A 25,687-nucleotide genomic window follows, 5' to 3' on the forward strand; every position below is an offset into this window, starting at 1 on the left:
GAGTAAGAGATGTTCTAGTGGCCACGACTTTTCTGTCTCCTTGAAAGGCTCTCACATCCTCTACCAATTAGTTGCTGTACTGTACTACATGACGTGCTTGCCCACTCAGAGTTTTGCTGGCAGTTCAGCTGTAATTTGTTCCCACTGAAAAAAATCACTGCAGGCAAAGCAGCTCCACCAGTCTTCCTGGGCTTCCCTGTGGGTTGCTTGGCTGCTGGGCTTGTGGAAAAGGACAGTGGTGGTCTGGGTTTAGACAGAGTATAAAGATCTGGGCATTTTCAAGTAAGTGTGATCCCGCTTAATTTTAAAGTGACTAGGTTTACTTGAAACAATTTATATACTTAGGAGCTTTTTGGTAAGGACTTTTGATGTGAAAGAACTTAAATTTTATGTGCACTGCCAGATTTTCTGAGGTTTCATGATGCAGGTAATTTATGGACTTTATTGTAGATGAAGATTTATGGAAACAAAAATGATGCAATTGTATACTTTGGTTTATCCTTGTTCAACTTTTTGAAGCAAAAAAAAATCACAGAAGTTAGTTGAAAAGTTGGTAAAAGTTTTTATGTGACTGTATTATGATTATTTTCCAATCAGTTTAACTTTCAGTGCATTTTTTTTGTTTGGCTGTTTATTTTATTGATCTGAATCAGCAATCGCATAGATACTAATTTCCAATAAATGTCTTATTTTACTCTGTTAAAAAACAACCCCAGCCACACTCAACACCCAAAGAAACACCAATGCACAACGTTCTAAAAATTCTTATCTGAATAGAAAATTTGAGCAGTTGAAAAAATGACAGCAATATATAGACTATATATGTAGGGGGTGCTTTTCTGGAGAGGCAGAGGTGTTTATTTGGCCAGGGCCCAGGGATCTTGAGGAAACGTGACAGTTGTGTATGTCTAGTTAGAATTAATTTCTTGGCTGCTTTTCTCAAAAATTAAAAGAAAAACATCTGCATAATACAGGTTCTTAGCTGGCATGCTTACTGCTCTGCGTTGGACTTCATAGGGTAGAGGGCAAACCTTTAATGCAGGAGACAGAGTGCAAGCATTTTACTTCTATGGCAAAACAGCTTCTCATGAAAAATAGTCTTCAAGATGTGAGCGAGACTGATTGTGCTGTATCATGAAACCAAGAGCACACACCATTGCCGCCCGGGGCGTGAAGTTTTAGTCGGTATTTGGAGTTGTGTTTCAGTGGACAGGTGGAAGTAATGATGACAATTAGAATGTCTTTGATGCCATATTTAGCAAGTGCTCTTTTCCTAACGTGGGAAGATCAAACAACAGGAAGCAGTTCCCTTGCTTGTAATATGAAGCTTGGCTTTGCAGCCAGTGCACTGTCTGAAAAATCTGTGCGCCTCTTGCGGAGAGAAATAAACTGCTGGTTTCCTTGCTGCTTGAGACTTCCCTGATGGGTTTGCTCCTCTGTGCAAGTTTAATGCAGGAAACATACCTGGAAACAAGTCAGTTCTTTGTCCCTTTAGGTACATCTGTACCATCACAGTTGGAAGAGCCTGGAAGTCTCCTGCTCCTCCTGGGGAGCTTATGCCTTGGTTGTCCCTCAGGGCAAAGAAAGTAAATCCCACAGTTCGGGAAATCTGGCCATGGGCCAGAGACTATTGCATATTGTCCCCATGAGTGATGTGCTCCTAAACCCTGATAGTTCCCACTACGAATGTAAACCAGATTACACCAGGTGGCCTGAGACTTTAAGTATTTTGTCAGGCACATCTGTCAGAGACAGCAGATGTGTTTGCTGTTCATGCTGGTCTTTGAATGGTGACTTCTGTTGTCGCAGGTGACCTTTACCAAAGACCATTTTAACATCCTCCATTTAATTCAGTGGCTGTGACTAAGAAACACATTGTCTTCGGATTTGATAGTGTTTGCTCATAGTTAAACCTCTTCTAAGACATTGAGGAAAAGTAATCTTTAGTGAAAAGTAAAGAATATCCTACTGGTCCAACTCTTCTCTACTTAAAGAGTTACTCACCTGTGGGAGCCAACTACAGTAAATCTATCCGGTAGACCTGAGCCCTAAGTTGTATGTCCTTTAATACAGGGACTTACATGGGATGTATCTTTTGTTTCAGCTGACTTGTCATCTGTTGTCTTTTGGCACACGCTATCTTGTAAACCCAAAATACAACTGAGTTCCAGAAAGAGGCAAGAGAGAATGCTGTTTCTATAAACCAAATGGAAGTTTTTGGTTCCACATGTAATATTTTACTTATTTTGTATTTTTGAGACTAAGAAAACAATGGTAGAGGACCTAGGGAAATGTACCTGAGTTCTGCATGTATGGACGAGCTCATGTGTGTGGACATAGGGAGCTATGGACATAGGCTGGTATACACTGTTCAAGTTTGAGTCTAGCTGTGCTGTCTTTTTTATTCTTTTTGTATTAAAACTGTGTTTGACACGTGTTGTTTGAGGTATTAGTTTGGACCTCGTTAATGCAGCATGCGTGCATTCAGAACAAGAGAGGCCTGGGTTTCCAGTTTTATTTATTTTCTGACATTGAAAGGCATCTGCCAATAAGTCTGCAACCTTCAGGGATTCCCTGCTGTTATTTTTCAGCCATGAAAATCTTGCTAAAATGTATTCAAAGCCAGCACTGTGTGTTGAGTTGCTGGTACTATTGGATTGTTCTCGTTAGGACTTGTTTGATTTGAATGAGCAGAGTGTGGCTACCTCCCAGTGATGCCCAGTGTACCAGTTATGTGTGGTTATAAGCGTAGGGAAATAGCATGGGGGCTACTGGCACATGGCAGCTTGGCATGTTACAGCACTCATGCTTTTTCTAGTGACTGGATTTTTAAATCCTTATGTCATCCAGGAGGATGTACACAGACATCTCACAAATAGTGAAACGTATGAATCCACCGAAGTAATTAGCAGGCAGTGCATATTCATGTGACTACTATAATGCTTGTAATAATGTTAAATGTAGCATTAGGTACACTTACTTTGTAATATTTGAATAATGGAAAATATATTCCTTGTATTGCAATAGTTAATTAGTTATTACAGCTATTACAATGCTTTACTATTCTATACTGGAGCTGTATTTAGTCTATTTTTCATAGACACATGGGTAAACACACTACATTGCATAAAGGAAAGAACACATATAAAGGAATTCCACTTTCATTTATGTCGATATATTTCGCAGAGGGAAAAGACACTAAGAATATTTTTATGCCTGTTAGTTAGATTTCAGTTAGTGTGAGCACTGTTGTGCGTGACCTCTTAATTTATGTGTGTGGCAAACTCAAAGGTGAGATGACCCAGATCTGATTGCGATCTTGTATCAGTGTAAAGCAGATGGACAGCGGCAGCTCCCTGTGCAGCCATGGTGCTCTTGTCGGTGGAAGTCAGCCCGAGATCAGAATCTGAAAAATTTACATATTGTAGATAAGAAGGTGAAACATAATATTTCATCTTGCTGGTTCTGAAGGAACTGTAAAGGAAAACATGTCTTGGATGGGTTTCTACTTGTCTTCAGTTTTTTAGCTTTTCCTTTGGGCTGCACAGTACAAGGAAAACTGAAACTGAGACATGAACATGAAATAAAATGCTATCTGGTACTTCACAAAAGGAGCCTGCTTTGAACAGTCCATTTAGTATAAGTAGGGCACGCAACTGGGTCTGTGCAGTGCAGGTACCATAGGGTGCCTCATGTCCTCTCCCAGAAGGCAAAAAGGGCTTTCTGAATGGAGTGTGGGCATCTTCATTGGAGACAGGATTTGTTGCTACAGAGAGTTTTCTTCTGTGTTCAGGATAGACAATAAGTGTACTAATATGAGGAATTTTTGGCCTTTTTGAGTTTTTTTGGATACTGGGAGGGTATCGTAACGGAGCAGTCATGTAAACTTGTGCCATATCTTGGATGCTGCTAGTTAAAAATAGCTATAAATTGCCAATAATTGGTTTCTGGGGTATAAATATGAATTTCACAAGTCCTTTTTATTTAAAAATAAATTAAAGCAAAATGAAGAGAAAGAGCTCTAAGGTCTTTGTTATTAAAGAAAAAAAGGAAAAAATAAAGGGAGGGGTGTATGAATGTTTGGCTTGTGAAAATCTTAATATAGGAAATAAAACCCTAAAAGAAACAATTGTCAAAGCCTTTGCAAAGGTGTGATAGGTACCCTCAATCTAAAGTGCAGAAGTACTGGATTTTCTCTCCAAACAAGAAGTTCCTTTTCAATGCAGATGAGGAATCGGAAAAATCAGGTAGCTAGAATAAATAATGAAATGTAGCTTTGATGTGTATGGCAAGGTTGCAACCCAACAGGACTTGAAAATAATACAAGCTTCAGATGGAATATAATTCAAAAGTATTGCAGCTGATTTTAGAATCAAGTTAGGCAGTGAACTATACTTTCTTTTTATATGGTTTCAAGCAAAACCTGAAACATTAGGCTTCTATTTCCCATATATGAATACAATGAGATAATGTTTCCTACTTTATTTGGAAAGCAAACATTATTTCTCAAAAATGTCTTCTGTGCAATTTAGTCATGTGCAAGTATTTTTGGGGGTAGGTGGGGTGGAGGCTTAAATTATGTCATCTTAGAAACATCTTTGTGGAAATGTCTTCATGGCACTGTGGAACCCAAAATTTTCTCAAGACCCAAATTGACATTCTTGCATTGCACACTTGAACAACCCCAATCTGTAACATCGTTTAATGAAACATTAGCAAGGAGTATTTTAGCTATTTTATAGAGTATACTTGAGAAAAAAAAAATGTTTTCCTAAGGTTTTGATGGTTTGGGTTTTTTTTTTTTTTCATGTATACTGTAGCATTCAATTACTGTTGAACTTAATAATTTCATTTTACATTCATTTTTCAAATTTATGTATAAACTATGTGTTTTCATTGCAAATGATCGGGTTTTGGTTTCATATTGATAGACTGTATAAAACCTTCCAAATATTTGAATAAATGTGTTTAAAATATTACTGAACAATTCGATAATCTCCCTGTCTTCCTGCTACATACATTCTCTATTTTTACCAGAGGTAACAGAAAATCATGTTAAAAGACTTTAAGACCACCTCCCATTTCTAGATTTGTGTTTGGTTTTGGTCATATATAGATTTTGGAGTAGAAATTAACTCAGTGAAGGAATGTAGTGCAAGAGCCCAGATCTGGACGATTGGCTTTCCTCCCAGTTTTCCCACGCCAACTGAGACCTCCGAGATAGAGATCTCCCTCTCCGAAAATGAGACTCGGATGAAGCGCAAATCCTTCATTTCCTGAAATCTCCTTGTTTAGCCCAACAAACATGCAGGTCAATGCGCAGGTTGCAGATCCGAAACTGAACACCAGCTCAGTTCCCCTGGATCAATGAAGCGTAATTTGAGGCTTGTGATTGCCTATCCAGCTTGGAGAAATGGTGCTGAGAACAAAGGCTGAACACCGGTTCTTTCAGATATTTGAGCAGCAACATACTTCTATCGCTGTTCTCTGCTGCTGCTGTTTGGCTCAATGCTGTGCTGTTTCAGTAGGCCAGGTGTAAATTTGTTGTGATGGTTGTTCCAGCAAATTCTCCTAGAACATAGGCAGCTTTTGCTGTCCTTATGTAGGTAATGTGAAGAAGGAAAAAAACTGAAACCAACAAAAACCACAATTTGAGGTCTGCAGATGTTCACAGACAGTCTCTTAAAACAGAGCTTCTTGGTCTGATTGTTAAGTCAGTCTTTCTCTATAAAATCAAGTCAGCAGAGTCCACAGTGGACAATAAAACCTTACACAAGCCTGGAACCAAAAGCAGATTAAAGAGCAGTAGATATCTAACAATGTTGTCAGCCAAGATGTATGAAAGACTAAACCCATAGCTTCTTCCCTCAGTGGGAGATGGTGTATATGAATGAGTGTTGCCTTTACTTCATTTGCTGCAGGGTGACTGCTGCTTTTTGGGTGGAGAGCCTTTTTTGATCAGTAGAAACTTGAGCTCATTATGTTTTGTTTAGCAGAATTTCAGGATACTAATTAATAATTAGGCTTCACTGAGTGTTCGCTAGTATGTAATCAGATCCATATTTTAAGCAAGCATGGGGTTTTTGGAGGTAGGGTTGCTTTTTTACTGCTCATTAGAAGTTGATGGGAGTTGAGTGCATCTGGGCCCGATCATGCACCTCTTCCCGAAGTGCCTAATTCGATTGATTAGGTTGTTTAGTAACAACAAAAACAATGTCAGCAAGACCTCAACAATTTAATCTAACGACAACATGAACATTATGAGTATTGTGTAGGTGTAGATCAAAACTCTTACATTTCCATGTTTGAGCAGAAACCCTGGAAAATGAAAAAGGCATCTCTTAGTAGTGTGTATATGAGATACTGTACAACTCTTCCCAAAGAATTACTGCTTGACATGTGTCTCCATAAAATATGTGCCACACCATGATAATAGTTAAAATGTTACCTGTCAGTTTTCTCAAATATAATTGAATTATAATTCTCATGTTAAATGCACCATATCAAATGTAGTTGATGTATCTTTCTGCTCTATTGCAGATTATATCATCTTAAACTGTGAGGCAAGACTATTCCTTGAAAATTACAGGCTCTTCAGGTAAGGACTAAGTTAATTAATTTTCTTTCTGTAACGACCATTTTTATTAATAAAGTACCAGCATGAAATAAGACAGAGGACATTTATCATGAACTCCACTTTGAAAACCTGAAGAAAAATCACTTGATGTTCATGGTAATTCAGGCTGTAGTAAACAGGCCACATGAGAAAGACAAGAAAGCCACAGGTATGGACTTTTGGATCATCTTACTGTTTTGAATGCTTGGTACTTAGGATGCCTTTCAAGAATTGGTAAATAATTGTCTTCTGACACAAAAATGGGAGCCAGCTGAGAAGTGCACTGCACTCTGGCACCAGGTTTTAGCAGCATGACTGTGGTGCAGACTGCTTGTCTTTGCCCATTCAATGTTTTTTGAGAGAAGCATTGGTAGACCTAAACTTCATGTTCAGGAAATGTCCCTAGTCCCCTTGGGGTTATTGCTAAATAATAGCATGCCCTGCAAGTTAAGTTGTCATTCTTTGACTGATGTCTCTCCTGGGATAAATAAGCAGTAGTTCTGTAGACTGAAAAATCAGCAGCTCTTTGTTAAAAAGTCTGTCAAAACTCCTGCCTTCTGCTTAAGAAAAAGGATTTAGGACTTTTCAGGAGCATTGTTGAAAGATTAAATAATTACTCTGTTTGTGATGGGAAAAGCCCCAGATTGCTGGAAAAAGGAGCATGGGGGGTTTTTCTAAAAAAAACGTAAGAGATTTTACCTTGTCACATAATGGGGTGGGGGTTGTGCTTATTTCACTAGTAATGTAAACTGATGCAGTGCAGGCAACTAATTCACACCACTCCAAGTGGGAGAGAAATTAATTAATTCAATATATGTTTACAAAACATACGAAGCCACTCTTTAAGGTGCGAAATGTCAATCCACTTTTCCAAGGTAATGAAAACTTCGAGAGCTGTTCAATCTACAGAGCTGTTGCTATCCTTTCTGCATCTTCCGTTTATATAGGTCTATTTCATCTTAGATCTTATAAACAAAATAGGGGAAGTTGAAGTTAGATAATCAAACATTTTTCCATACACCGATTGCTCTTCTTGAATGCACCGTATTCTGTTACCTTGCCTCAGTATCATAAATAGCCTGAAATTGAGAAATTGTGTTGAAATTCCTTTGGGTTTGCATTCTTGGAACTTTTCCTAGAGCAATTTCATGACTTAATTTGCATTTGGTGTTAGAAAATTTATAAGACTCTGGTGCTTTGTTACTTATGCCTAGGTTTTGAAAGGAAAAAGAATGAATGCCTGTTAAGTTTAAAATAAAATTGTAACCTTTTCTTTATAAAAATTTACATGTTATCATTGAAGTACCAGGAAGTTGCATGAAGATATCTAAGCAAAAAATCTACACGTTACCTTCGAAAGTTTATAACCTAAACAAATTACTTGAGCATGATATTTTCCTTGTTATCTTTATTTATATACAACCATGTTATATAAGAATTTTTAGGACCATTAAAATAATATTCTTTGCTCTGTTGCAAATCTTTGTCTTGCCATGCTTGTAGAAAGTGATTATTTTCTTCTTAGGTGTTCGAGTGGGTTTTAAACTGAATTTAGAAATTTTTCCTTTTACAAGAAACCTTTTTCTATTGGTTTTGAATCTTTTTGTGGTTAAGAATCTATTTACCATATGCAACTACACGAACCAGCAAATGCTGCTTCTGCTTCTCTAGTATCCTAGTTTATTATTTAACTGTTTGAACCTGAGTAGAAACAAGTCCAAAGATAACATTTTAATTTAATTGCATGGATGTGTACATTGCATTTGGTTGTATAACTGCATAGATGTAAATGGCTTTACTGCTTCACATTGAAGACCTTCCGAAGGTCTTTGGATTATTCTGTGCTTAAAATATCTTCCTGCAGAAAGGGGATATCTTGGACACATTGTATTATGTGCTAAACCCGTTCAAACATTTTCAGTAGAAAATGTACTAATAATTCAACACAAATATCTGTGTGTAGGTCCATGCTTTTTCTATGTAATTTCTGTACTATTCCTTGGTTTTAGAATTATACTTGGGTAATAGAATTTTGAGCTGATGTACAGTATACTGTAGGATTCAGCCTGTAAAATGCTGTAGAAGATCATCAGCTCCTTAAGGAGTAACTTTTTAACGCTTGACCATTTATAATTGAGATCAAGTTTTGAAGTTTAAGTGACTACTTATATTTTTAATGCCCTCCCTTACACAGTGGTAGTAGTGATTGAGTCTGCCACTGCTGTAACAATATAGGGAACTGCTGTACTTCAAAGGTGATTTTATTTGTATATCTGAGCTACCTTTTATTACTGGAAAAATCAATAATAAATTATAGGAAAAAATAATATGTCTGGTGCTTCATGTGTTGTGCACCTGAAAAACCTATTTGAGCTTGGTATTGCTTTGAAAAGGACTTTAACTTAATTGTGGTTATTCCACAGATGTTTCTTCTGTGCAAAGAAGAAATAATAATAAGGAATAATAATAATATCAGGCAGTAACTTCATCTGAAAGTATTTCTGTGTTAATATTTCACATGGAACCAGTGTAGTTGAAGTAAGGATATGGTAGTATTCAGAAAACTGTTGCTCCATGGCTTGAAGGAGGGTGAAGGTGAGACTAGTCTCCTTTGGGGAGAGGACAGCAGAAGACTCCCGTCTAAGGCAACCAACTGTCATAACATTTCAGCTCAGTTGTTTTATAAAACTGCTCTTTGCAAGTTGGTGAGGAATCCTCCAGTCTGCTGAGCAGGCCAGAATAAAGGGACAAGTGTCTGAGTAGTGTCAGACCCTGTGAAAGATCTCCATCACACTGCTTCTCTGAAATATATTCCCTGCACCTCCCTCTAGCTCAGAGCTCTTTTGAGACTCCTGTTCTTCCTCCTCTTGAATCCTTTTGGCAGATTCTATGTCATGCTCTGGGTAGTTGATTAATTTCCTATTATTGGCCCAGTCCTGCAAACCCCTGCACTGAAAGCTGGCAAGTGTGCTGTTGCATCTCTGTATAGATGAGTTCTACTCCTGCGCATTCAACCTCTGGGATGCTTTCTGCACAGGAAGATACACCCAAACTATGTGTGCATGATGAATAGGTGGCACTAGATTGTGAAATCTGTCCTAGTAACAGAGAGAATAAATTTACTTAGTATAGAACTTTTAAGCCGTTCTTACCATTGCCTTAGTATCATAATTTTAAATTAGATTTGCTCAAAATGGAAATCCAGATTCAAGCTGACATCATAAAATATGACCTCCAGTAGCAATGAAAATTGAAAACATGAGACAACGGCATTAATCACTGAATGGTTTATAAACTTGCCCTGAATGTTCATGGGAAATGTTACTGCTATTTTATTATATCCAGTAACAACTTAAAGTAAAAAATTATGAATACTGTGAGGTGCCTAAGATAAAGCATGCAGATTCATTTCACTGTACTCTAGCTCACATCTTTCAAGCCTGCAGTTCAGTGCACTGAGTTACCTCCATGTCTAACCTATTGCTTTTAGTGCACGCATAACCTGTTGCTTTTACTGGGTCTGGAAACATGAGCAAGGTAGCACGGATCTGATTTGGTAGCTAGACTTGTGCAAGCTCGGAAATTTGTTGGTGGGAGGAAGTGTCAAATGGCCTCAGCACAATGACTGTGAAGTTAGGGGCATTGTTTTCTCTGAACTTTTAGTTTGCTGAGGAATGTGAATTTTGGTTTGGAGTTCTACTAGCAATTCTGTTTTCTAGAGATAGTTGTAGTAGTAATGGTGTTGGATGTAGTTTAAAGTAGTTTATATATGTATAACTGATCAGGGCTGTAATCAAACAGATCTTTTCAGATGACTTGATGGAATTATCGCTTTAAGCCACTTTGTAGCTTCATTAATTTGTCTGAGTCTAAAAGTATTTTAATTGATTTTGTTCACAGCTATAACTGACAGGTACAAAATGTATTTGATATTTTGTAAAGGAATTTACGAGTCTTGCAGTAAGTTTCATTTGATCTCAAGTTTATAATGCTTCCTCTGTAGTCACAGAACCATGTAGTTTGGAAAAGACCTTTAAGATCATCAAGTTCAGCCATTAACTTGCCAAGTCCATGACTAAACCATGTCCCTAAGCACCACATCTTTTAAATACTTCTAGGGATGGTGACCCAACCATTCCCTTTACCAGACTCTTCCAGTGCTTGACCACTCTGATGAAGAAATGATTCCTGTTATCCAATCTAAACCTCCACTGGCACAACTTGACTCCTTTTCCTCTTGTCCTATCACTTATTACTTGGGAGAAGAGATGAACAGCCACTGGAATATTCCAAATTCAATGTTGTATGTAGTTGACTTCAGTGGATTTGGAAAAACACAAGGGAAGGTGGGGATCGTTACTTTCCAAACTATTCACAATAGTTACTGAGTTGAGGGTCTCCTCTTTTGTCTTGAAGAATATAGCTCCTGCTCCTTCTGCCCTTCCAAGATACAATTTAAAACTTTGCCTGTAATATGTGTGTTGGGTTTGTTTTGGTCTGGTTATTTTTTATTGTGACATGATTGGTCTAGCTTTACTTTTCCAGCTTTTGAATATGCAAAAAGTCAGCTTGAATGTTCAAAGAATGCAACATCAAAATATAGCTTCATATTAGCAGAAGTCTATGCATGTGGTGCTAAGCACATTTGAATGTGTTAGGAAGACATGTTAAGGCTACTGTCAGAAAAACCTCTATAATGAAAGCCTTAGAGAGGAAGGTGTAGGTTATCAGAAACGGAACAATGTAAGGATAATACTTGAGACATCCCAATAACCACAAAACTTAACCTGTTTTCTACCACAAGCTCTCCTCTTTTCAGTGCACCCCAGGGGAAGAGAAGCATAATGTTTGAGCAGGCTTTGTGCTGTGCATTTTGGAGTGGTGAGCAGTAGGTGCAAGCTTGCTAGGGCCCAGGACTAGATCATGTAAATGAGGAATGTCTGATGGCTAATAAGCCAAATGGAGTGCCTGGATGGAGCTCCCTTTAGCTGCATGTTTCAATTCTCAAGTTGTAGGTGGGGGGTGAAACCCCGAAGTAACACCGTTCTTAATGAGCTGAAGTTTATACCTGGTCTTTAAATGTCTCACTTGGCGACGGAGAATCTTTTGCTGGGAGACCTTCTTTGTTCCTTTGTAGCTTGAGGCTGTGATTTCAAAATAGATTTAAATGCTTTTATAGGTGAAAATGAACTTAATTGATAGCAAACTGGTTGTGGCTTTGTATTTTGCTTTATTGGATAGTTCCCGTAGTAAACTGAATTTATTGAAGTAAATCTATGAAATTACCTTAATTGCCTGTTCTCAGTATTTTTAAGGAACTCCACTCTTTGCCTCTCTTTATTTTAATGTAAGGTACATGGTGCAGCTTGTATACACATATTGTTTGAAGGCTTTGAATGGGTTGCCTGTCTGATCCACTTTAATAGATTCCAGTCTTTTTCCATGACATCATTATAACAGACTTCCTAGAAAATGTGAACAGCTGCTGTGTATTTTTTCCTTGTGTTTTATATTAAAACTGTAGCAGCTTTTCCGTTCTCTACAAATGACAGCAATAGGCTTGTCTGATGTAAAACAAAATGAAAAAAAAGTCAAAGTAAGGAGCTGTGATGCTGTTAACAGGCCAGTAATGTAACAGGTCCCCATGTATGAATCGTTTCATAATGCAATAAGGGATTACTTATGCTGCTGTCATACTGGTCAAAGGTTGGTCCCATTTCCTTCTCCCCCTGAACTAAACTGTGCATCATTAAAGATGATATAAACAGTGTTGTACTCTGTTTCCTGGCCCAGATGGCAATTTGCATGAAGAATTTTATTGTATGTTTTTTTTCTAATATCATTATTATGCAGACTGTACATAGAGGTTTTAAAGTTCTTTTCAGTTTATACAGTTCAGATCAAGGAGACTTGCTTTGTTGCTTGTCCGCATCCTGGAGTTCAGGGATGGTTTAGAGGCCACTTCACATGGAACATAGAGTGTTAAATAAAAGTAGGAATTCAACAATCTTGTTAAAATTATCTGACTTGTTAAAACTACTATCTGACTCCAACTGTAAATAATTGAAAGGTGTCTAAGAATGATGTGGGCCTTCCAATCGATATGTTATGTTTTGTCTGAAATACCTCAGTTGGAGTTCTGATAAATTTTAGGTGAGTTGTAAAAAAAAAAAAAAAAAACACAACAAAAAACTGTGGTCTGCTGTGTTTCAGCAATATCTGCATTTGATTTAGCAAATGTTATCAGGTATAAACAAAACCTATCCTTTATCTGCCTGTAAACAGTAACATGCAGCACCGTGTGGGACAGTGAGGTGCTTGTAGGTCACTCCTGCCATCCAGCAAGCCAGGAGTTAACATCCAACATGGGTGTCACCTGGGTGCTCCAGCTGGAGGCAACACTAATAGTTGATAGAACAGCTTCTGCTTAAGGAAATCTGCAAAATCCACTGTAAATTCCACCTTCTTGTTATCTAGGATAGATTTTCCTTAATGGTTCTGCTGCAACCAAGGCTGAACTTCATCTTGTCTTTCTCTTTACTGTGTTCCTCTGTGATTCTTTTCGGAATTGGCACCTGTCTGGAGCATCCGAAAATCAGGCTCAGTTATTAAGGAAATGCTCAACCCATGTATTTTGATATATGGCTTAGTATATAATGCATGAACTGTGTTGTCCCCAGGATTGATCCTGTGATCGATCACGGCTGTGGTGCTCAGCTGTACCTGGGGACGTGTGGTTCAGGAGTGTGCTCAGCATGAATTGCCAGAAGTTGATCCCAGCTGCAGTATGAGAGCTCAGGTGCCAATTTTGGATGTCTTGGTGTCCAAGAGTGCCCAAAAGGCTCCAGTCCTGCACTGCCTCATGCAGGAAGCATGGCCAGTCTGGCTGAGGGAGAGTGTCCTGAGCCTGGCTGACTTAGTCTGGACAAGCCTTATGGTGTAATACGGCAATAAGAGAACTCATCCTCAACCAATGCTACTTAGTCCTATGTCTTTTGGGGTGCTTTCTCTGTTCACTTGAAAATAAAGGAACTGTATCGTGTCTCCTGTGTGGGGAAGAAACATGCAGCAACTAAGTACCTCTCTTTTCTTTGTGATGCAGGAAGATGGTAAGTGACTGTGAGCTGATTGAAAAATACTAAAAGAAAATCGATACTAACCTTGCAATGAGAAGATAGATAAGGACAGAGCTACATTGTCTCATGTCTGTGGTGTTCATCAAATGCTGCCCATTTTGTGGCTGCATATAGAGAAATAATTTCATGAAAGAAATAACTAATGCCTTCTGGGGATTATCAGTTACAAGCCCTTCTTCATCTATTAATAGGAACTTTACAACAGACTGCTTGACCTGTTCTCCATTCGTGCCTGTTCTGGTTTTGGCTGGGATAGAGTTTTATTTTCTTCCTGATAGCTGTTGCAGTGTGGTGTTGGGAATTTAGAATGAGAACAATGTTGATAACACACTGAAGTTTTTGATTGTTGCCAAGCTGTCAAGGACTTTTCAGCTTCCCGTACTGCCCGGCTAGTGGGAAGGTGGGGGACACCCAGGAAACTTGAAGGGCACACAGCCAGGATAGCTGACCCAAACTGGCCAAACAGATATTCTACAGTATATGATGTCATGCTCAGTATATAAACTGGGGGTAGGTTGGCAGGCAGTTCTGCTCGAGAACTAGCTCAGCACTGTTTTCAGGTGGTGAGCAATTGCTGCGTGCATCACTCATTTTGTATGTTCTTTTATCATTGTTTTTGCTGTCTTCCTTTTCTGTCCTATTAAACTCATCCCACGAGTTTTACTTTTTTTTTTTTTTTTGATTCTCTCCCCCATCTCACTGGGGGAGCAAGTGGGGCTGTTTTCCAGATTAAGCCACGGAAATGTCCTAAAGCAGACTTGAGACTGTATAATATATAAATAACATTAATGCAAATTATTAGCCTAGATGTGGCAGAACACGTGAAAATTACCCTGTGGTTTATAATCATGGAAGGCCCGAAACACCATGTGATTCATGCCAACAGAAAAAACTACAGTAATTCCTCGGAATATTTGACACAACATGGTACTCAGTGACTGACAATCCATACTGTGGCTTCTGTGCCATACATACTCTGGGTAGGAGGACACCTTCAATCCATACACCCCCTTTTAAAGGTCAGCTCACACTGGAGTGGTACGGTAAATACAAATCCAGTTGCATTCCAACATTAAACAATTTCTGAAACTTTTTTGTTGTTCTCATTCACGGTGAAATGTGTTTAAAAAGTCTGAGGTTCAGTGGAACAAATTCTGTGTATCGCTTTCACTTAGTTTTTATGTGTAATTAAAAAGCAAAAGGAAGAAATTACATGTTTTGTAGAACGTATTTTTGAGATTGTAGTTCTTACCATACCACTTATGCTCTGAGCAAAGTGTCTTTCCCATTGTCCTAAAATTCTCCACTACGCGGAATACTGTAGGGACTTGTACTCATTTTAGCTTACTCCTTTTCTTTAAAGCATGCAGAAATTAATATCTTCCTTCCCTTTTCTCAACCGCCATATAATTTTACGAATTGTAGGTCTCTGGCATTGCATTTCTAGTAAGTCTGGATTTTCAGGTGTACAAACAGGCTGTGGATTTTTATATTTGTTTATTTCGGTAAATAAATGGCTTTACAAGAGTTTTTCCATTCTCTTCCCCCACCTCCCACCCCCCTCACCAAAGAAAAGAGTGTGACTGTTATTTGCATAAATACATATTGATAGATTTTAAATAGATGTCATAGATTAATATTAGCCAGCTCAGTTTATAAAATCATCACATACAAAACACAGTATTTTGTTATTTCAAATTTTTTTCTTTAAATGAAAGGCATCAAACATTCTGTTGAGACAAAGCAATTTATGGTGGAAAAGAATTCTGCAGTCATTGATACTTACAATCTACAATATACATAATATCAAGTAATTCAATGATAATGACCACATCTGCTCTGACTGTATGGTAAAGCAAAACCATGAAGAGGTTCCAATGAAATGAATGTAATGAATTTATAGTTACAGCACTGAGTCAAAAAAAGGGATCATTTGTAATTTGAATACAGAGAGATCTGGAAAATAAAAGTTCTACCATTCTTCATGTTATGAAAATTGTTTTGCATTATGCTTCATAGAACTTTGGAATATGTCTTGGTAACAAAATATGAAAAAAAAAGTCAAAAATTACAATTTTTCAGTTAGATTTGTGCTCAAGTTAATGGTAGACTATGAGAATAAAAGTATGTTTTAGTTGGCATGAGTTTTCAGGTATTTATTATCTCCTAGCATCAGTGTCTGCGTGTGAAGCAGGTCAGTCAACTACTTTATCCATTCCCCCCGAACTACATAGAATTTTGAAATACGTAAGACCTTCTTGAGGCCCACAATATTTGAAAGGCTTTACTTATTTCTGTGGGGCTTTTCCTCTCTGCTATGTAAACGTGTATCCTCGTGATAAACTCTGTAGGATCTGGTTTTGTCTTAAGAGTATCGCTTGCCAAGATTAGTCCTTGTAAGGGTGGCAGTGTTGCCACAATATAGGAGAAAGTTTGTCAATGTGTCTTAAAGATAACATTATCTCATTAATCCTGTTTAAAAATCCTGTACTTGGGATTGTTTTACTACTTTTTGAGTAGCTACTTGAGAATTTGTGCTCTCCTGGTCTTTTCTAACATTTGTGGTTCACATCATACATGGAGCGTATTCTGATAGTTGGAGTGAGCAGTAGTAAGAGGGCTTGGGGTCTTTTTTGGGGGTTGAGGGGTGTTTTGTGGTGGCTTTGGGAGTTGGGGGTTTTTTCCCTCCTTTATCAGCATCAGCTTCAGGCTGGCCTGTGTTGGCAATGAGTGTAATTTATGATAAGCTGTTGCCTTTAAAACCAGTAGCCTGTTCTCTGGGAAGTAAGTTGATGCCTGTTAGATGAAATGCAGAAGTCTATGCTGCAAACCATCAGTAGAAACAAAACATAATAGCATTGCTGTTGCAGCCATGATGTTCAAAGACTGTTAAGCGGGGCACCGTTTGCAGTGAGAGGTAATATCTTTTATTAGATGAACCAATCTAGTTGGAAAAAAAAGACAAAAAAAGCCCTTCTTCAGGTCTGCTCAGGAAAGGTTTTCTATGCCCAAAAGCTTGTCTGTTTTAGTTGGTCTAATAAAAGAGATTACTTCTCCCAGCATAGTTTGCCTGACTGAAACATTAACATTCCTGTCAGTGGCTTAACAGAAAAGCCAGCAGCAGCATGGGCATGGTGTTCCACTGAATTTTAAATGCTGTTCTTCTACTCTTGCTTTACCTGCCCTGCACTTCTCAGACGTGGGGCAGAAAGAGCCAATATCTTCAATTACAAAGATGTCTTTTAGACACAGACTGAGAACACTTGTCAGTGAGTGTCTACTGCTGTCCTCGACTTTCCCTTAAATTTCTCATGAAAAGGAAATTTTGCTGCCGTATGGGGTCTGTTTCTTTCTCCTCTGTTTAGAGATATAGGCCCATATCTCCTGTTAATGCTGATCTTCCCTGCATGGCCAGCCTGTGTGTTGGAGTGATTATGGAAGGGAAAATTGTTCCTTGGATATAGCTGTGCTTTTCTGATGAGTCTGATTTGTGATGTGCTTAGGTCTGGAGTGATGATGCACACCCAATAGCTGCTCATAACTCTTTTGCCTAGATTTAGAAAGGGGTCTCCTTGCTGAAAATAGAAGACAAATACTTGGTGTCTTGTTGGAAAGTGGTTCTAAAGTGGTCTGCTGTAATATAAAAACAAAAGGAGCAGTGTTTCCAGCTAGAGTGCCAAACACGTTGGAGCCCAATGTGGAAAATGTTTATAGTGTTGTATAGTTTTTATTACTACAGACTGAAGGAAAACAGCTTATTGAATGACTTCTGTGGACTAGATTTTGTACCAGTGAACTATCAAATAGTGGACAAAGAAAACCCTTCTCTAGTGTGGGGTGGCAGAAGGGAATCTGTAAGCAGTACTCAGCCTCTTTGTACAGTGTGCAAGGACAAATGCTGTTCTCAGAGGCATTGAGGGCCCTACCTTTGCTGTGGGAAGTTGGGTTATGATGCCAGGAGGCTGTGTGGATGCCTGTGGGCATGCCCACTATCAGGCTCAAGGAACTGCCAAGTCCTCCCGGTGCGAGAACAGCATTTGTGGAGTTGTTGCCTTTCTGCTCCTCCACTTCCAGGATGCTTCATATAAAGCCTGTTTACTTGGGCTTGGTTTTCAGCTGATGTTCTCTAGTTGTGTTTTGCTCAGCATTTCCTTGGTGTGGTGGGCATTAATGCACACAAAGCAGTCATTCCTCTCTGCACCAACTGGATGATGTATGAAAACTGTAGTGCTTTTACCCCGCTTGGTGGGACTTGCCTCTTCTCAAACAATAAGTATCAAAGCCGCAAAGTTCAGCAGCAAGCTCATCAGTGCTGTCTTTGCTCCTTTGATAGTGCTATATCAATGCCAGCTGGTGCTGAAGGCTGTGGCTGCAGGGTGAGCCTAGGGCTGCCATGGAGTCCCGACAGGGTTTGGTTTTTATGCTGGTTGCAGCAAGAGAACAAACAGTTCTCTCTGTGCGTTGGGGAATGAGGTGTGAGCGGGCTGTCCTCTTACCTCGATATGCTTGACTGGAGGGCTAGGCTGAAGCCAGAGCCTGGCAAATGTACTCTGTGCCTAAGTGTCAGGGTGAAAAATAGTTAGTCTGCTATTCTCCCTGTTGTGTTCGTAGGCAGTAACTGAGGAGAATTTGATTTTGAGCATGAAAAAACAGAAGTCTCTGAATTAAATCTACATGGAGACTAAAAAGGAGTGAGGAAAGAAAGATGTGAAGGAGGGAAAAGTAGAAGCAGCGTTTTTTTCACTGCTTTTTTGTTGTGCATTGTGTCCCTTACTCTTCTGCCTCCAAATGAAAAATGTATTTCTTGTTTGGTCTCAGCTGGTGTGAGCTGGTCCACTTCCTCTTGTAGAACCCTAAGTATCTCTGAAGCCTTTAACATTAACACGCTTCAGCTCTGTTTTTCCTACATACACAGATTTGCTGAGACCTTCTCAATATCCTAACTTACATGTGCTGAATTTCTGCCTTCCTCCCCCACCAAAGAACTGGGATTTCTTTGGGTGTGATGAGTGCCGAGGTTGGGATCCTTCTCAATATCAACTTCTGGGTAGGAAGTGACAAATTAGCCTGAAAAAAACACTAAAGCCTAGTACCGTGTAGCGCAAGACATCCTTTTTGCTTTGGATTCTGAGGCTTGTTCATTCCTTGCTCCACTGCCATGTTGTGCGCCATCCTCTCAGGCAGCTATTCCTTGATGCCTTCGTGGCATCTTGAGTGGTTCTCATTAGCAGCTGTGACCCGCTGCAGCTGAAGAGATATCCAAAAAATTGTTTACTTGCTTGCAAGCATGACAAGCCAGCTGTGATGCTTACTGCCCATTCATGTTTGGAAGATGGTTTTGCAGCCAAAAGAAAGCTTAAAGTCTGGACACATTTTGGCATTTGTGCAGCTGAGTGGGTGGACAGATCTTTTTCCAGCCTTGGTTAAAGCACATGTGTTGTGGCACAAGGATGGAGAAGCAAAGCAAGGCAAATGCAGCGTGAAGTATTGTTTAGAAGGTCAAATACAGATATATACAGTGACATGACAAAATATTAGGTGTGAGTCTCATGTAGGCAAATAAATAGCACATACAGCCAAGAAAAGCTAAGAGGAGAGACAGGAAAACGTGACCTGAATAGGCAGACCATGGACGCTAACTCAGTCTGATATGTGTAAGGACTGCGTATGTGGGACAAATCACTGTCATCCAGATCCCTCTTGAAAAATTAATGAGACACGCAGCTACCACCATGAAAGCTTAATGTGTAAGGTCTGCTGTAAATTACACTGAAGTGTAACGCATACAGAGACTCTGAATGCTGGAACTGAATATAATTTGGGGCACATGTGGTAGTAATTCTAAGATACTCTCTTATCCTAATTTCCAATGTATGTATCTTGTAGTGTAGTCTTGTTAACTTTTGCCAAATATATGCTAATAATAATAAATAATATTTAATATTTTTGCTGATGTAACAAGCTTGGAAGGCCAGACTCTTGAATCTGAATAGCTTTGTGATGGTAAAATACTACTATCAAAATTTAAGGAAGCAGTGAGATTGATGTGGAATCTTTGGTATATAATAACTTTTTATTACACATCACTTTTCACTTAACTACTTCGAATGTTGTGATGACAAAAAAAAATCCAATGGATTTGTTCTCTTTCATATATATATATATATAAAATGTAAATATATTTTATATTATTATAACTTTCCTAGAAGAGTCTTGCAACACAAACTTCTTGTTCCTGTCCTTAATAGTAGTAACCTTCTTTTCAACAAATGTTTCTTTTCTAGGTAGAACTAACTGTTGTTAGTTTTGTTTCTTCACTTGAGCAAAATTCTTTTCTTTTCTACACATAAGTTAGTAAGTGAGACTTCTCTCTAGTTGCTGTAAAGTATGTTAGTTCTTGCACATGTGCATTAAGCCTTTTCTTTCATATAGTTGCACTTTTCAAACACAGTGGGTTTTGGATTTTTTTTTTCCCCTCTAGAAAATTTTTGGAATGGTTCCTCTCCTTCTTAGAGGATTCACAACAGTTTGTACTCATGCACGCAGGAGCCTTGTTCTGCTCACCACTTTTTCCTTAGCCTTGCAGGTCAACAGTGTTCTTCTGCTTTTAGCTTGTGCTGTGAGAGATACACCCATTCCTTACTCATGTTTTCCTCCTTTTGGTTGGGATTTAAATGCTTTCTAATCTCTGTTCTCCAAATTTTTTGCTGGATAAGTAGATCGGTCTTTCTCGTTTTCCATAGTAAATCCATTATTTCCCAATACATCAGCTGCCCCTGAAGAATCTCTTCTTCTAGGCAGTTTCCTTCTCTTCCACTCAGGTGACAAAATCTTTCTCTTCTATTTTCTAGTGATAATCCAGGAACTTTCTGCTCTCTGTTGTTCTCCCATCTCTCTGTTTATTTAGAAGAGATGAAAGTGCTTTTGTCACATGTCAGTTCAGTAAAGAACATGTTATCTAATCAGTGACATTTTCTGCAGGTTTGCAGCATTCTGGCTCCAATTGTGTTGATCATCTGACATTTTTCCATTGGAGTCCATATCTTTCCTTCATTGAAAAGAGGACATAATAACCCCAAACACCTTTCTTTCACAATCTATTATGACTAAAATGACTTTTCTATGTCTCAGCTCCTGGTTGCAGAAAAATGTAAATCTGTGCTTAAATATAAAAACAACCAAAGTATCTTATTTTAAAAATGCATGACTCGGTCTGTACTGTGTTTATGCCTTGCCCACGCAGAAAGATATTTTTCTGGACACTATACTTCAACTGTACATAATTTCTAGGATGTTTTCATTCAGAATTTTGCTTATTTGCAGCTTAGGATTTGAACTGATTTATTTTTAGCTTAATGAAGAATGGAAAAAAAAACCAAACACAAAACTTCACAATTGGCAAATAAGCTAACAATTTATTATGAGCATCCAGGTGCTAAAAAGCCAGGCAGATGCTGAGTTCTTCATTCTCAACTTCTGTTTTGCAGTAGATAACACCCTAGCTTGGTTAACTATCTCAAGTTAATGCTTTTTAAATGCTTGTCACTGCTAAGTAAAGTATTTCCTTCACTGCTAGAATAAAGTGTACAAAGACAAAATATTTCATACACTTAAAGGTTTTTATTCCTATTTCTTATCTGTGAGAAAATACTTCTGTTACTAAATGCTACATGTGAAATATTAATGCAAAACTTCCTTGGGATAGGTTTTCCAGTAAGAGTCTGTGACCACACTGTATCTGTAAGTCTGTGTATTAGTAATGTTGAACCCCCATCAACCAATTTCAACCTAACTTGTCTGATGGTTGAAAGTAAAGACCCACAGTTTCTGCAAGAAAACTAGAAATTTTGTGTGTGAGTCAAAGTAATACCTCCCTAAATCACGTTTAACAAAACTCTGAATTAAAATTCTGACTTCCCTTTGCATTTACTGTTTTGTGGGTTTTTTTTTTAAAGCTACAAGAAATCCACACAACCGTACTTTCCTAGGTTGTCAGCTTCCTGGATAGCTGAACAAAATTTGCTTGCTTCTGTTAACAAGCAAATACATACTGTTAATCAGCTTTTAATCACTTACACAGCTACAAAGAGAGATGGTTGATGGCTGCATTTCATAATCCCATGGGCCATAATTGGGTTTCTTGCCACATGTTACGCACTCGCTCTGTGTAGTCGTAAAATCAGTTTGCAGCTACATGGCACAGGGCTCAGAACAGCCTTTTCTTTTGGTGTGTTTTCTTTTCAGCTAGTAGCCAGTGGATAAAGGTTTTGGAAGTGATACAGCATAAAGCAGGGGCGTTTTAAACAAAATATTGTTTTTTAAAGGAAATAGCCAATGGCTTGTCAAGCTTTGAAGGCTCAGTTTTAATTTAGCAGTTTGATACATGGGTTTGTGTTCGTTATATATTAGCACTTTCCAAAATCATGTTGAGAAGAGTGATGGGGAATGAGTCCAAGACTGAATAATTGTGGAAACATCCATACCTGACTGAATAAATTATGACCTGTGGTCAACCAAAATGTTGTGGTACACAGTGAGAATTTTTCCATTCATGTGTTAAGATGTTATTTCTTTCTTCCTTTTTCTCTATGTATTTTTCAATGTCTTCATGTTTTGGAGTTTTCAATAGTGGTCAGTCTATCTGTCTTTTTATTGTAGCATTTTCATTTCTTTTTTCTTTAAACCCAAGCTTTTGCCAGACAACTGAAAAAAAAAAAGAGGGGGAAAAACCCACCAAAACCCAAAGAAAGATTAACAGCTGCTTTGGATTGCCAAACTAAATGATTATGTGAATTTTGACTAATGAGAAGAATTTGCACTGGTTATGAGATAGCTCAAAGTCATATAGTTAGTGCTGAAGACTAAAAACCATTCATATAACAGTAATTCAGAAATTGAGAGGGTAGAAAAGATTAAGGAGGAAACAACATAAATATAAGCCTGCAGTGTGCCCTGGCAGCAAGGAGAGCCACCAGCTAGCTTCCTGGGCTGTGCTGGGAAGCATGCTGGTTGAGGGAAGGGACCCTTCATGTTTGCTCAGCACTGGTGAAGCACATCTGGAATTCTGGGACCAGTGCTAGGCTCCTGGTATGTCTCCCGTGGACATACTGGAGCTGCATGAAGACTATTAGGGGTCTGGAGCATCTCTCCTATGAGGAAAGGTGGGAGAGTGTACTATTCTGCCTGAGAAGTCCTGGGGATCTCATCAGTGTGTAAAATACCTGAAAGGAGGGTGCAAGGAGGATGGAGCCAGGTTCTTTTCAGTGGTGTCCAGTGGTGGGGCAAGAGACAATAGACACACACTGAAAATCAATAAATTCTGTTTAAACATAAGAGGTGATAGGGGAAGGTGAGGGTGTTCAAACTCTGGCACAGGTTGACTAGAGAGAGTGTAGAGTCTTCATCCCTGGTGACACTGAAGACCCAACCAGTGAAGGCTCCCAGGAACGTACTCCAGGTACTCTGCTCTGAAGAGAGGGGTTGCATTTGACTCCTGCCAAGGTGCCTTCCATCCTCAATTATTCTGTGATTGTATGAAATAATAAATTCAATTTTGAGTTGTGAGTTTTATCTAAAAAATAGATACCTTCTTACTCGCCAGAACTGACTGAACAGTTATTGGGCTAATCTGAAGGTATTATATGTAGTTATCCTTTTCCATACTAAAGCAAATAGATGATCATTTTCAGAGTTGAACCATAATGATGCAAAGTGTGGAAACCAATTGACATGTGGTTTGTACATTCCTAGTTAAAAATAATGTGATTACTTGAAACAATAATTGAGATAGCACTAAATTTTTTGTAGTTGCCAATGCAGCTTTTGAAATGCTTTGTCTGTTGCTTTCTCATGCTGTTTAATTTTTCAGATCACTTTGGATCCATATGAATGGTGTTACTTTTTTGATTAGAAGTCATTCTTCTGAGTGGAAGGATCTTAGAAGGGCAATATTGTAATAAAAAGTCAATTTGAAGACTTTCAAAATAGTGATAGTACTTCATCTCTAGTTGGATCAATGGCTATCTGTAAAGTGAGTCAGGGACTCCCAGGTGAGACTGCACATCTTTGATCATGTTCAGATTTCATGTGGAGAATAGATCTGGTGTGTATCATGTTCCTCCTGTGTTTGGTATCTTTGCTTTTCAGAGGAAAGAAGTTTGATAGTGTGAAAAGATCACAACTTGCCATGAAGTCTTGGTGCTGTTGACATGATTTACTACACGGTAATAGAAGAAGTTTCTAGTAGCCTAGTGCAAACTCTGTGTGATTCTATAGCTGTCATCAGTAGCAGACTCAGTGTGGGTTTTCTGATGGTATAACCAAAGATAACATCTGTCCCAGTAGCACTAAATCTTAAATCAGCAGACTCAACATTGGAATATGTTCTGATGATGTTTAGATTGCTGCTTTAATTGTGTGAAGAAAAGGAAGATGCATGAGTAAAGTATAGCTGAAGAAAGGAGGATAGGAAGTAACTAACTCTAGTAGAAAGCTAATTCTTATACAGTTTCAAGAAATAAATCAATTGTGTTTGAAAAACACTTAGGGAGTTGGTTTGCCTTTCCCATAGGTGAGTCTTCTTTATTTTATATTTCTCCTCCAATGAACTCATCTTCTGACTGCAATACATATGTCTGCAATATGTATTTAAGAAGGAATTTGATTCTAATCCAAATATTTAGTCTAATTCAAACGAGCCCAATTCACTGCATATCATTACCTCTCTTTTTCCTTCTGCCATGAGTAGTATAGCTGTCCAGCAGCTTGCATCCAGCTGTGAGTGCAGGCATGCAGCTGTTTGGGGAAGTCCAACACCAGAAATAAAGTGAAGCACCTATGAGAGAGGTGTTTGTAGATAGGTGGCATCATTTACTCTCACAGATTACACTGATACTTTGTCATTGAAAATGAATCATCAGTAACAGTCAGTAAGATGTTTAATTGTTAAAAAAATAATTGCATGTGCAAAATAATTGTAACTGAAATTTATGCTGATTTTTTACCCTTTTTTCTGTTTTTTACATGTGTTTGTTTTTTAGTGAAGTTAGAAAATGGAGGCGTGCATAATGGACTGCAGAACTTAAGTAACTTGGTCATTTTTTGTAATGTTCAGTTAACTTATCCTTATTTGTGCTACAGTGATGCTACGTACAAAGCTATAAAGAAAGAGATATTCCTCAAAAAGTGTCATTATAGATGTTTTTGTCTTCATCAATTCTTGCAGGTATTGTTTTAGTGTGCTTGAGTGCAAGAACTGTGTAAGGCTTTTTCAGAAGAATCTTAAAAATCAAATACATCAGAAACTTGTGGGTATCCTACTGTATCAGGATTTTTTAGCTGTTAATAGGAGATTACCTTTATGATATAGTAGCTTTTATTATTGAAACTGATCACTCAGGTATTAGCTCTGATGCACTTACTGTTCTTTCTCGTTGTCAGTCTTGAAAATTAACTGCTGGTCATCGTTGGTGCTTTTTTAAAAATTTAACTCTACAGTCATATGTTCTAAGTATTTCTCTTTCTGTCCCTACCTAGTCAATCACTTACTTCTGTGCAATATGTTTATAGTATATTTCTTAATTGCATGGAATCCATTTGAGGGATTGAAATAGTGATGATTTGCCGCCTTCTAGTCATTACGTGACAGTTATCTAGCCATAGTTTATTAAGTGGGTTCTTGAGAGAAGTGCATTAATTAACAATCATTTGGTCAATAGCAGAAAATGTTTAAACAAACTGGCTTAGAGCAAAAGAACTTTAAAATGGGAATATTTTCTTTCCCTTTTCTTTCTTCCATCTGCTAATAAATTAATTAAGGTGGAAAAATGTTCAGCTATATATGGCTTTGTTCTGACAACTTGTTAGTAGTTTGTAGCAAAGTGGACTCTCCGCCTGGTTTGTTGTCTTGTGCTTGGGGGCAGCATTTATTCCCTGG

The sequence above is a fragment of the Gallinula chloropus genome (assembly GCF_964237585.1).
Source record: "Gallinula chloropus genome assembly, chromosome: 4".
In the NCBI taxonomy this organism is placed as follows: Eukaryota; Metazoa; Chordata; class Aves; order Gruiformes; family Rallidae; genus Gallinula; species Gallinula chloropus.